Source organism: Hordeum vulgare, chromosome 7H (assembly GCF_904849725.1).
Source record: "Hordeum vulgare subsp. vulgare chromosome 7H, MorexV3_pseudomolecules_assembly, whole genome shotgun sequence".
Classification (NCBI taxonomy): domain Eukaryota; kingdom Viridiplantae; phylum Streptophyta; class Magnoliopsida; order Poales; family Poaceae; genus Hordeum; species Hordeum vulgare.
Genome location: NC_058524.1, coordinates 197,721,513 through 197,733,164, shown reverse-complemented (window position 1 = coordinate 197,733,164; position 11,652 = coordinate 197,721,513).

Here is an 11,652-nt window from a genome sequence, read left to right as displayed (position 1 = left end):
AGTACTCTGATGAGACGGTAATGATGTATGCCGTCCTTGAAGACGCGGAGCATGCGGAGGAGCTCGTTCCCAACTTCAAGGGCATGATTAAGGGTCATTGATGACCCACAAGTATAGGGGATCAATCGTAGTCCTTCTGATAAGTAAGAGTGTCGAACCAAACAAGGAGCAGAAGGAAATGAAAAGCGGTTTTCAGCAAGGTAATTACTGCAAGCACTAAAATAGCGGTAACAAGTTGTTTGATAGCAAGATAACTGTAACAAGTGACAAGTAGCAATAATAACAATAGGTGCAGCAAGATAGCCCAATCCTTTTGTTGCAAATGACAGGCCGGTATGGTTTCTTATAATATTCAAAGAATTATTGAGGGCACACACGGGAATTTCATCTAGTCAGTTTTGTCATGTCGGGTTAATTCGCGTTCGGTACTTTGATAATTTGATATGTGGGTGGACCGGTGCTTGTTGGAAATATGCCCTAGAGGCAATGATAAATAGTTATTACTATATTTCCTATCTAAAGATAATTGTTTATTATCCATGCTATAATTGTATTGAATGAAAACATAGATACATGTGTGGATATATAGACAAAGCAATGTCCCTAGCAAGGCTCTAGTTGGCTAGCCAGTTGATCAATGATAGTCAAGGTTTTCTGACTATATGCAAGTGTTGTCACTTGATAACTCGATCACATCATTAGGAGAATCATGTGATGGACTAGACCCAAACTGTGAACGTAGCATATTGATCGTGTAGTTTTATTTGTATTGTTTTCTGCGTGTCAAGTATTTATTCCTATGACCATGAGATCATATAACTCACTGGCACCGGAGGAATACCTTGTGTGCATCAAACATCGCAACGTAACTGGGTGACTATAAAGGTGCTCTACAGGTATCTCCGAAGGTGTCCGTTGAGTTAGTATGGATCAAGACTGAGATTTGTCACTCAGTGTGACGGAGAGGTATCTCGGGGCCCACTTGCTAATACAACATCACACACAAGCCTTACAAGCAATGTGACTAAGTGTAAGTCACGGGATCTTGTATTACGGAACGAGTAAAGAGACTTGCCGGTAACGAGATTCCAATAGGTATGCAGATACCAACGATCGAATCTCGGACAAGTAACATAGAGAAGGACAAAGGGAATGACATACAAGATTATATGAATCCTTAACACTGAGGTTCAACCGATAAGATCTTCGGCGAATATGTAGGATCCAATATGGGCATCCAGGTCCCGCTATTGGATATTGATCGAGGAGTGCCTCGGGGCATGTCTACATAGTTCTCGAACCCGCAGGGTGTGCACACTTAAGGTTCGATGATGTTTTAGTATAGTTGAGTTATATGTGTGGTTACCGAATGTTGTTCAGAGTCCCGGATCAGATCACCGACGTCACGAGGGTTTCCAGAATGGTCCGGAAACGAAGATTGATATATAGGATGGTTTCATTTGGTCACCGGAAATTTTCGGGCAATTCCGACAGTGTACCGGGAGTGAGGAATGGGTTCCGAGAGTACAACGGGAGGGGACCTCCCACTCGGGAGTGAGCCCAAGGCACTAGGGTGGCACCACAAGTCCTTAGTGGGCTGGTGGAGTCAGTCCAAGGGGCCCATGGCGCCACATAAGAAAATACCAAAACAAAATAAAAGAAAAAGTGAAAGAGGGAGGTGGGAAGGAAGAGGACTCCTCCTTCCCAAACCGAATTGGAGGAGGAGTCCTCCTCCTCCATTGGCCGGCGCACCCTTTTGGCCTTGTGCCTCAAGGCTAGCCCTCCCCCTCTCTCCTATATATATTGGTGGTTTAGGGCTGATTTAAGACACAACTTTGCCACGTGCAACTCAAACCTATACCACGTAGTTTTACATCTAGATCGGATTTCTGCGGAGCTCAGGCGGAGACCTACAGGAGTAGATCATCACCACCACCGGAGCGCCGTCATGCTGCTGGAGAACTCATCTACTTCTCCGTCTTTCTTGCTGGATCAAGAAGGCCGAGATCATCGTCGAGCTGTACGTGTGCTGAACGCGGAGCTGCCGTCCGTTCGGTGCTAGATCGGAACGGATCGCGGGACGGTTTGTGGGACAGTTCGAGGGACGTGAAGACGTTCGACTACATGAACCGCATTTCTTAACGCTTCCCGCTGTGCGATCTACAAGGGTACGTAGATACAAATCTCCTCTCGTAGATGGACATCACCATGATAGGTCTTCGTGTGCGTAGGAATTTTTTTGTTTCTCATGCAACGTTACCCAACAGTGGCATCATGAGCTAGGTTCATGCGTAGATGTTATCTCGAGTAGAACACAAAAGGTTTTGTGGACGGTGATGTTCGATTCGCTGCCCTCCTTAGTCTTTTCTCGATTCGGCGGTATTGTTGGATTGAAGCGGCCCAGACCGACATAACTTGTACGCTTACGAGAGACTGGTTTCATCGATTGACATGCAACCTGGTTGCGTAAAGATGACTGGCGGGTGTCGGTTTCTTCATATTTAGTTGAATTGGTTTTGACCGAGGCGTTCCTTGGAGAGGTTAAATAGCAATTTTCACATCTCCGTTGTGGTTTTTGCATAAGTATGATGCGATCATACTAGATACCCATAACAGCCACGTAAAACATGCAACAACAAATTAGAGGACGTCTAACTTGTTTTTGCAGGGTATGCTTGTGATATGATATGGCCAATGACGTGATGTGATATATTGGATGTATGAGATGATCATGTTGTAATAGTTAATATCGACTTGCACGTCGATGCTACGGCAACCGGCAGGAGCCATAGGGTTGTCTTTAAACTAACATTTGTGTTTGCAGATGCGTTTACTATATTGCTAGGTCGTAGCTTTAGTAGTAATAGCATAGATAACACGACAACCTCGATGGCGACACGTTGATGGAGATCATGATGATGGAGATCATGGTGTGGCGTCGGTGACAAGTAGATCGTGCCGGTGCTTTGGTGATGGAGACCAAGAAGCATAAGATGATGGCCATATCATGTCACTTATGAATTGCATGTGATGTTAATCCTTTTATGCACCTTATTTTTCTTAGAACGACGGTAGCATTATAAGGTGATCTCTCACTAAAATTTCAAGACTAAATTGTGTTCTCCCTGACTGTGCACCGTTGCTACAGTTTGTTGTTTCGAGACACCACGTGATGATCGGGTGTGATAGACTCAACGTTCACATACAATGGGTGCAAAACAGTTGTACACACAGAACACTCGGGTTAAGCTTGATGAGCGTAGCATGTGCAGACATGGCCTCAGAACACATGAGACCGAAAGGTCGAGCATGAATCGTAAAGTTGATATGATTAGCATAGAGATTCTTACCACTGAAACTATTCTCAACTCACGTGATGATCGGACTTGAGTTAGTGAATTTGGATCATGAACCACTCAAATGACTAGAGATATGTACTTTTTGAGTGGGAGTTTAGCAAGTAATTTGATTAGTTAAACTCTAATTATCTTGAACATAGTCTAAGTCCACTTTGAAATATCTGTGTTGTAGATCAATGTCTCGCGCGACAGTCACCGTGAATTTTAATACGTTCCTAGAGAATGCTAAGGAGAAAGATGATGGAAGCAACTTTGTAGACTGGGTTCGTAATCTTAAGTTGCTCCTGCAAGCTGGGAAGAAGGATTATGTCCTTAATGCTACGCCAGGAGATGAACCACCCGTACGGCTGACCAAGATGTTAAGAACGCTTGGTTAACACGTAAGGAGGACTACTCAGTAGTTCAGTGTGCAGTATTGTATGGCTTAGGGCCGGGACTTCAACGTTGCTTTGAGTATCATTGAGCATTTGAGATGTTCGAGGAGTTGAAGTTTTTCTTTCAGAAGAACGCCCGTATCGAGAGGTATGAGACCTCTGATAAATTCTATGATTGCAAGATGGAGAAGAATTCGTCTGTCAGTGAACATGTGCTCAAAATGTCTGGGTACTCAAACCGTCTAGCTGAGCTGGGGATTTAACTCCCGCAAGAGGCTATCACTGACAGAATTCTTCAATCACTGCCACCAAGCTACAAGAGCTTTGTGTTGAACAATAACATGCAAGGGATGAACAAGTCACCCGGCGAGTTATTCGCGATGCTGAAAGTCACAGAGTTAGAGCTCCGTAAAGGGCATCAAGTGTTGATGGTGAATAAGACCACTAGTTTCAAGAGAAACGGCAAAGGCAAGAAGGGTAACTCCAGGAAGAGCGGCAAACCTGTTGCCAATTCGACGAAGAAACCCAAGGCTGGACCTAAGCCTAAAACAAAGTGTTATTATTGCAAGGGACTGGGTCACTGGAAGCACAACTGCCCCAAGTATCTGGCTGATAAGAAGGCGACCAAGGAAAAATCAGGTATATTCGATATACATGTTATTGATGTGTACTTAACCAACTCTCGTAGTAGTGCCTATGTATTCGATACCGGTTCTGTTGTTCATAGTTGGAACTCGAAATAGGAACTGCGGAATAAACGAAGGCTCGCGAAAGATGAAGTGACAATGCACATGGGAAATGGTTCCAAGGTTGATGCAATCGACGTCGGCACAGTTTCACTTCAGTTACCATCATGATTACTTATGAACTTAAATAATTGTTATTTAGTGCCTGCGTTAAGCATGAACATTATACCTGGATCTTGTTTATTGCGAGACGGTTACTCGTTAAGTCAGATCTATTTCTATGAGTAATATCTTTTATGGTCATGCACCCAATGTGATAGGATTGTTCATATTGAATCTTATTTGCGATGATACACATATACATAACATTGAGACCAAAAGAGTTAGAGTTAACAATGATATCGCCATGTTTTTGTGGCACTGCGCTTAGGTCATATTGGTATAAAGTGCATGAAGAAACTCCATTCCGATGTACTTTTGGAGTCACTTGACTTTGATTCACTTGACACATGCGAACCATGCCTCATGGGCAAGATGACTAAGACTCTGTTCTCCGGAACAATGGAGCGTGCAAGTGACTTGTTGGAAATCATACATACCGATGTGTGCGGTCCGATGAGTGTGGAGGCGCGCGACAGATATCATTATTTTCTCACCTTCACTGACGATTTGAGTAGATATGGTTATATCTACTTGATGAAGGACAAGTCTGAAACGTTTGAGAAGTTCAAGCAATTTCAGAGTGAAGTTGAAAATCATCATATCAAGAAGATCAAGTTCCTACGATCTGGTCATGGGGGTGAATATCTCAGTTTGGAGTTTGGTGCTCACTTAAGACAATGTGGAATTGTTTCACAGTTGACACCGCGTGGAACACCACAACGTAATGGTGTGTCTGAACGTCGTAATCGTACTTTATTAGGGGTGGTGCGATCTATGATGTCTCTTACCGATTTGCCGTTATCGTTTTGGGGTTATGCATTAGAGACAACTCCATTCAATTTAAATAGGGCACCATCAAAATCCGTTGAGACGACACCATATGAACTGTGGTATGGCAAAAGACCAAAGTTGTCATTTCTTAAAGTTTGGGGATGTGATGCTTATGTCAAAAAGCTTCTGCCTGAAAAGCTGGAACCCAAAGCGGAAAACTGCGTCTTCATAGGTTACCCAAAATAGACAATTGGGTATACCTTCTATCTCAAATCCGAGGGCAAAGTGTTTGTTGCTAAAAACGGAGCCTTTCTTGAGAAGGAGTTTCTCTTGAAAGAATTGAGTGTGAGGAAGATAGAACTTGATGAGGTTGTCGAACCTCTAATCCCTCTGGATGGTGGCGCAGGGCAAGGGGAAACCCCTGTCGTTGCGGTGCCGGTTGAGGAGGAAGTTGACGATGATGATCATGAAACTTCGGATCAAGTTCCTATCGGACCTCGCAGGTCGACAAGATCACGTACTGCTCCTGAGTGGTACGGTAATCCTGTCTTATCAGTTATGTTGTTAGACAACAATGAACCTGCGAATTATGAAGAAGCAATGGCGGGCCTGGATTCCAACAAATGGATAGAGGCCATGAAGTCCGAGATAGGATCCATGTACAAGAACAAAGTGTGGACTTTGGAAGTACTACCTGAAGGCCGCAAGGCTATTCAAAACAAATGGATCTTCAAGAACAAGACGGACGCAGACGGTAATGTGACTGTTTATAAAGCTCGACTTGTGTCAAAGGGTTTTTCACAAGTTCAAGGAGTTGACTACATTGAGACATTCTCCCCGGTAGCGATGCTTAAGTCCGTTCGAATCATGTTAGCAATAGCTGCATTTTTTGATTATGCAATCTGGCAGATGGATGTCAAAACGGCGTTCCTTAATGGTTTTCTTGACGAAGAGTTGTATATGATGCAACCCGAAGGTTTTGTCGATCCAAAGAATGCTAACAAAGTGTGCAAGCTCCAGCGATCCATTTATGGACTGGTGCAAGCATCTCGGAGTTGGAATAAGCGCTTTGATGAGGTGATCAAAGCATTTGTTTTTATACAAGTGGTTGGAGAATCTTGTATCTACAAGAAAGTAAGTGGGAGCTCTGTGGCATTTGTAATATTATATGTGGATGACATATTACTGATTGGAAACAACGTGGAGCTTTTGGAGAGCATAAAGGATTACTTGAATAAAAGTTTCTCTATGAAGGACCTAGGAGAAGCTGCTTACGTTCTAGGCATTAAGATCTATAGGGATAGATCGAGACGCGTGATAGGACTTTCACAAAGCACATACCTTGATAAAGTTTTGAAGAAGTTCAAAATGGATCAGTCCAAGAAAGGGTTCTTGCCAGTGTTACAAGGTATAAAATTGAGTACGACTCAGTGCCCAGCAACTACGGAAGATAGAGAACAAATGAGTTCCGTCTCCTATGCTTCAACCATAGGTTCTATCATGTATGCAATGTTGTGCACTAGACCAGACGCCAGCTTGGCCATAAGTATGGAAGGCAGGTTTCAGAGTAACCCAGGAGTGGATCACTGGACGGCGGTCAAGAATATTCTAAAGTACCTGAAAAAGACCAAGGAAATGTTTCTCGTTTATGGAGGTGACAAAGAGCTCGTCGTAAAAGGTTACGTCGATAGAAGCTTTGACACCGATCCGGATGACTCTAAGTCACAAACCGGATACATATTTATTCTTAATGGGGGTGCAGTAAGCTGGTGCAGTTCCAAGCAAAGCATCATAGCAGATTCTACATGTGAAGCGGAGTACATGGCTGCGTCGGAGGCAGCAAAAGAGGGTGTCTAGATGAAGCAGTTCATGACGAATCTTGGAGTTGTGCCGAGCGCACTAAATCCAGTAACTCCGTTATGTGACAACACTGGTGCCATTGCCTTAGCAAAGGAACCAAGGTTTCACAAGAAGACCAGACACATCAAACGACGCTTCAACCTCATCCGCGACTATGTCGAAGGAGAGGACGTGAATATTTGCAAAGTGCACACGGATCTGAATGTAGCAGACCCGCTGACTAAACCTCTTCCATGGGAAAAACATGATCAACACCAGAATTGTATGGGTGTTAGATTTATTGCAATGTAAATCGCATGGCGATGTGAGGACTAGATTATTGACTCTAGTGCAAGCGGGAGACTGTTGGAAATATGCCCTAGAGGCAATGATAAATAGTTATTATTATATTTCCTGTTTAAAGATAATCGTTTATTATCCATGCTATAATTCTATTGAATCAAAACATAGATACATGTGTGGATATATAGACAAAACAATGTCCCTAGCAAGCCTCTAGTTGGTAGCCAGTTGATCAATGATAGACAAGGTTTTCTGACTATATGCAAGTGCTGTCACTTGATAACTCGATCACATCAGTAGGAGAATCATGTGATGGACTAGACCCAAACTATGAACGTAGCATATTGATCATGTCGTTTTATTGCTATTGTTTTCTGCGTGTCAAGTATTTATTCCTATGACCATGAGATCATATAACTCACTAGCACCGGAGGAATACCTTGTCTGCATCAAACGTTGCAACGTAACTGGGTGACTATAAAGGTGCTCTACAGGTATCTCCGAAGGTGTTCGTTGAGTTAGTATGGATCAAGATTGGGATTTGTCACTCCGTGTGAGGGGGAGGTATCTGGGGGCCCACTCGATAATACAACATCACACACAAGCCTTGCAAGCAATGTGACTAAGTGTAAGTCACGGGATCTTGTATTACGGAACGAGTAAGGAGACTTGCCGGTAACGAGATTGAAATAGGTATGCGGATACCGACGATCGAATCTCGGGCAAGTAACATGCCGAAGGACAAAGGGAATGACGTACGGGATTATATGAATCCTTGACACTGAGGTTCAGCTGATAAGATCATCAGAGAATATGTAGGATCCAATATGGGCATCCCGGTCACCCTATTGGATATTGACCGAGGAGTGCCTTGGGGCATGTCTACATAGTTCTCGAACCCGCAGGGTCTGCACACTTAAGGTTCGATGATGTTTTAGTATAGTTTAGTTATATGTGTGGTTACCGAATGTTGTTCAGAGTCCCGGATGAGATCATGGATGTCACGAGGGTTTACGGAATGGTCCGTAAACGAAGATTGATATATAGGGTGGTTTCATTTGGTCACCTGAAAGTTTCAGGCAATTCCGGCAGTGTACCGGGAGTGACGAATGGGTTCCGGGAGTTCATCGGGAGGGGCCCACCCACCCGGGAGTGAGCCCAAGGCACTAGGGTGGCGCCACAAGTCCTTAGTGGGCTGGTGGAGTCATCCCAAGGGGCCCATGGCGCCACATAAGAAAATACCAACAGAAAATAAAAGAAAAAGGGAAAGAGGGAGGTGGGAAGGAAGAGGAGGACTCCTCCTTCCCAAACCGAATTGGAGGAGGAGTCCTCCTCCTCCCTTGGCCGGCACACCCTTGAGGCCTTGTGCCTCAAGGATAGCCCCCCTCCCTCCTATATATATTGGTGGTTTAGGGCTGATTTGAGACACAACTTTTTCACGTGCAACTCAAACCTATACCACGTAGTTTTACCTGTAGATCGGATTTATGCGGAGCTCGGGAGGAGCCCTGCAGGAGTAGATCATCACCACCACCGGAGCGCCGTCACGCTGCCGGAGAACTCATCTAATTCTCCATCTTGCTTGTTGGATCAAGAAGGCCGAGATCATCGTCGAGCTGTACGTGTGCTGAAAGCGGAGGTGCCGTCCGTTCGGCGCTAGATCAGAACGGATCGTGGGATGGATCACGGGAAGGTTCGTGGGACGGTTCGAGGGACGTGAAGATGTTCCACTACATCAACCGAGTTTCTTAACGCTTCCTGCTATGCGATCTACAACGGTATGTAGATCCAAATCTCCCCTCGTAGATGGACATCACCATGATAGGTCTTCGTGTGCGTAGGAATTTTTTTGTTTCCCATGCAACGTTCCGCAACAGTGCTTGGGTGTTGTTTTTACATGAACAAACCTCCCACTTATGATTAACCCTCCTGCAAGCATCCACAACTATGAGAAAAGTATTAAGAATAAATACTAACCATAGCATTAAACATAGAGATCCAAATCAACCCCTTGTGGAATAGCACATAAACTGGGGTTTAAGTTTGTGTCACTCTCGCAACCCACCATCTAATTACTACTCCATAATGCATTCCCTTAGGCCCAAAGATATTGAAGTGTTATTTACTCGACATTCACATAACAACACTAAGGAAATCACAACATTCACATCATCAAAATATCGCACGAATACTAACTTCACATGACTACTTGCAACATGACTTCTCCCGTGGACTCAAGAATAGAAGTAACTACTCACAAGTTATAAGCATGCTCATGATCAGAGAGGTATTAAATAGCATATTGGATCTGAACATATGATCTTCCACCAAATAAACCATAAAGCATCAACTACAAGATGTAACCAACACTACTAGTCACACCCCCAGGTACCTATATGAGGTTCCGGTCTAAGACTGAGCACAAGAGATGAACTAGGGTTTTGAGAGGATATGGTGTTGATGAAGATGTTGGTGAAGATTGGCCTCCCCAAGATGAGAGGGTTCTTGGTGATGATGATGGCCTCGATTTCCCCCTCCGGGAGGGAAGTTCCTCCGGCAGAATCGCTCCGTCAGAGGGCAAAAGTGCTCGTGCCCAAGTTCCTCCTCGAGACGGTGGTGCTTTGTCCCAAAAGTCCTCTCCTCATTTTTTCAGGTTAAAAGAGAATTTATACCGGAATATGGTCGCTAGAGGTGGGCGAGGGGGCCCACTAACCACCATGCCGCGCTAGGGGGGCTGGCTCACCCTCGTGCCTAGTGGGCACCTGGTAGCCCTACTCTGGTACTTCTTTCCTCCAGTATTTTTCATTTGTACCAAAATAAATCTCCATGAAGTTTCAGCCCATTTGGAGATGTGCAGAATAGGTATCTTTGATGTAGCTTTTTCAGGTTCAGAATTCCATTTACCAACATTATCCCTCTTGATGTAAACCTTGCATATTATGAGAGAAAATACATTAAAATTACTCCACAAAGTGGTATAATGCATAAAAATACTAAAAATAGCAGTAAAAAAACATGATGCAAAATGGACGTATCAACTCCCCCAAGCTTAGACTTGCTTGTCCTCAAGAGAAAGAGGATATTGAAAATCATGACGACATGCTTTGAGAGAGAGGTGCCGTTAAAAACAAAATACGGACATAGTAGCATCATTCTACTTATTATAACAACAAATAAAATTTATAAAATACTTTATAATAGCATTTTCATCATATAACTTTCATCATAATAAATTCGCATAAATAAGTAACGATTCATCACATCGTCGAAGTATGAAGCATAAACTCTTTTGAAAACTAACAAACTATGTTTTCAGTCGACTTTGCAACACAATTCATCATATTTTCAGGAAGGGTCACATATCAGAGATTTTAAGCAAGTCTACACACTCAACCATCATTTAGTCTTCTATGAATGCTAACACTATCGCATGCATATGAACAAAAGCTTTCAACCGGACACATAAAAAGATAGGGGCTTAAAGTGTCATCTCCCAGTGTGTTCACCTCAAGGGTGATGTCAAAAATTATAACTCATGTCCATTCACATTCAAATTGATATAAATGCTTCTTTCCCCATCACATGATTCTTGCAAAGGAGGAAATAAAAAGAGTAGATAAGGATATCTATTGCATAAAAGTAAAAGATAGGCCCTTCGCGAAGGGAAGCAGAGGTTGTCATGCGCTTTTTGGTTGTATGCCAAATATGTTAGTGCAAAGAAACGTTATGTTATATTGCCCCTTGTGATGGAAACCTTTATTATCCGGTTTGTCACTTTTATTATCTCCATCACAAGTTTGTACAATGCTTAATTTCCCTTACACTAAATGATCAAACATGTTTAGAAGCAATTTTTATTGCTTTGTGAACCGAAGAAAACTTACTTGAAGGATCTTACTCAATCCATAGGTAGGTATGGTGGACTCCTAACATAGATTTGGGTTTAAGGTTGGATGCACAAGTAGTATCTCTACTTAGTGTAGAGTTTTGGGCTAGCAAAGATATTTGGCAAGCACCACATGTTAGAGGATCGATTACAATATAACTTTTATGTGAATGTGAACAAACGTAAATCATTACGTTGTCTCCTTGACCAATGTCAATAGTTTTGGCATATTATAATTAATGGGGCTGACAATCATAAAAGATCTCAATGAT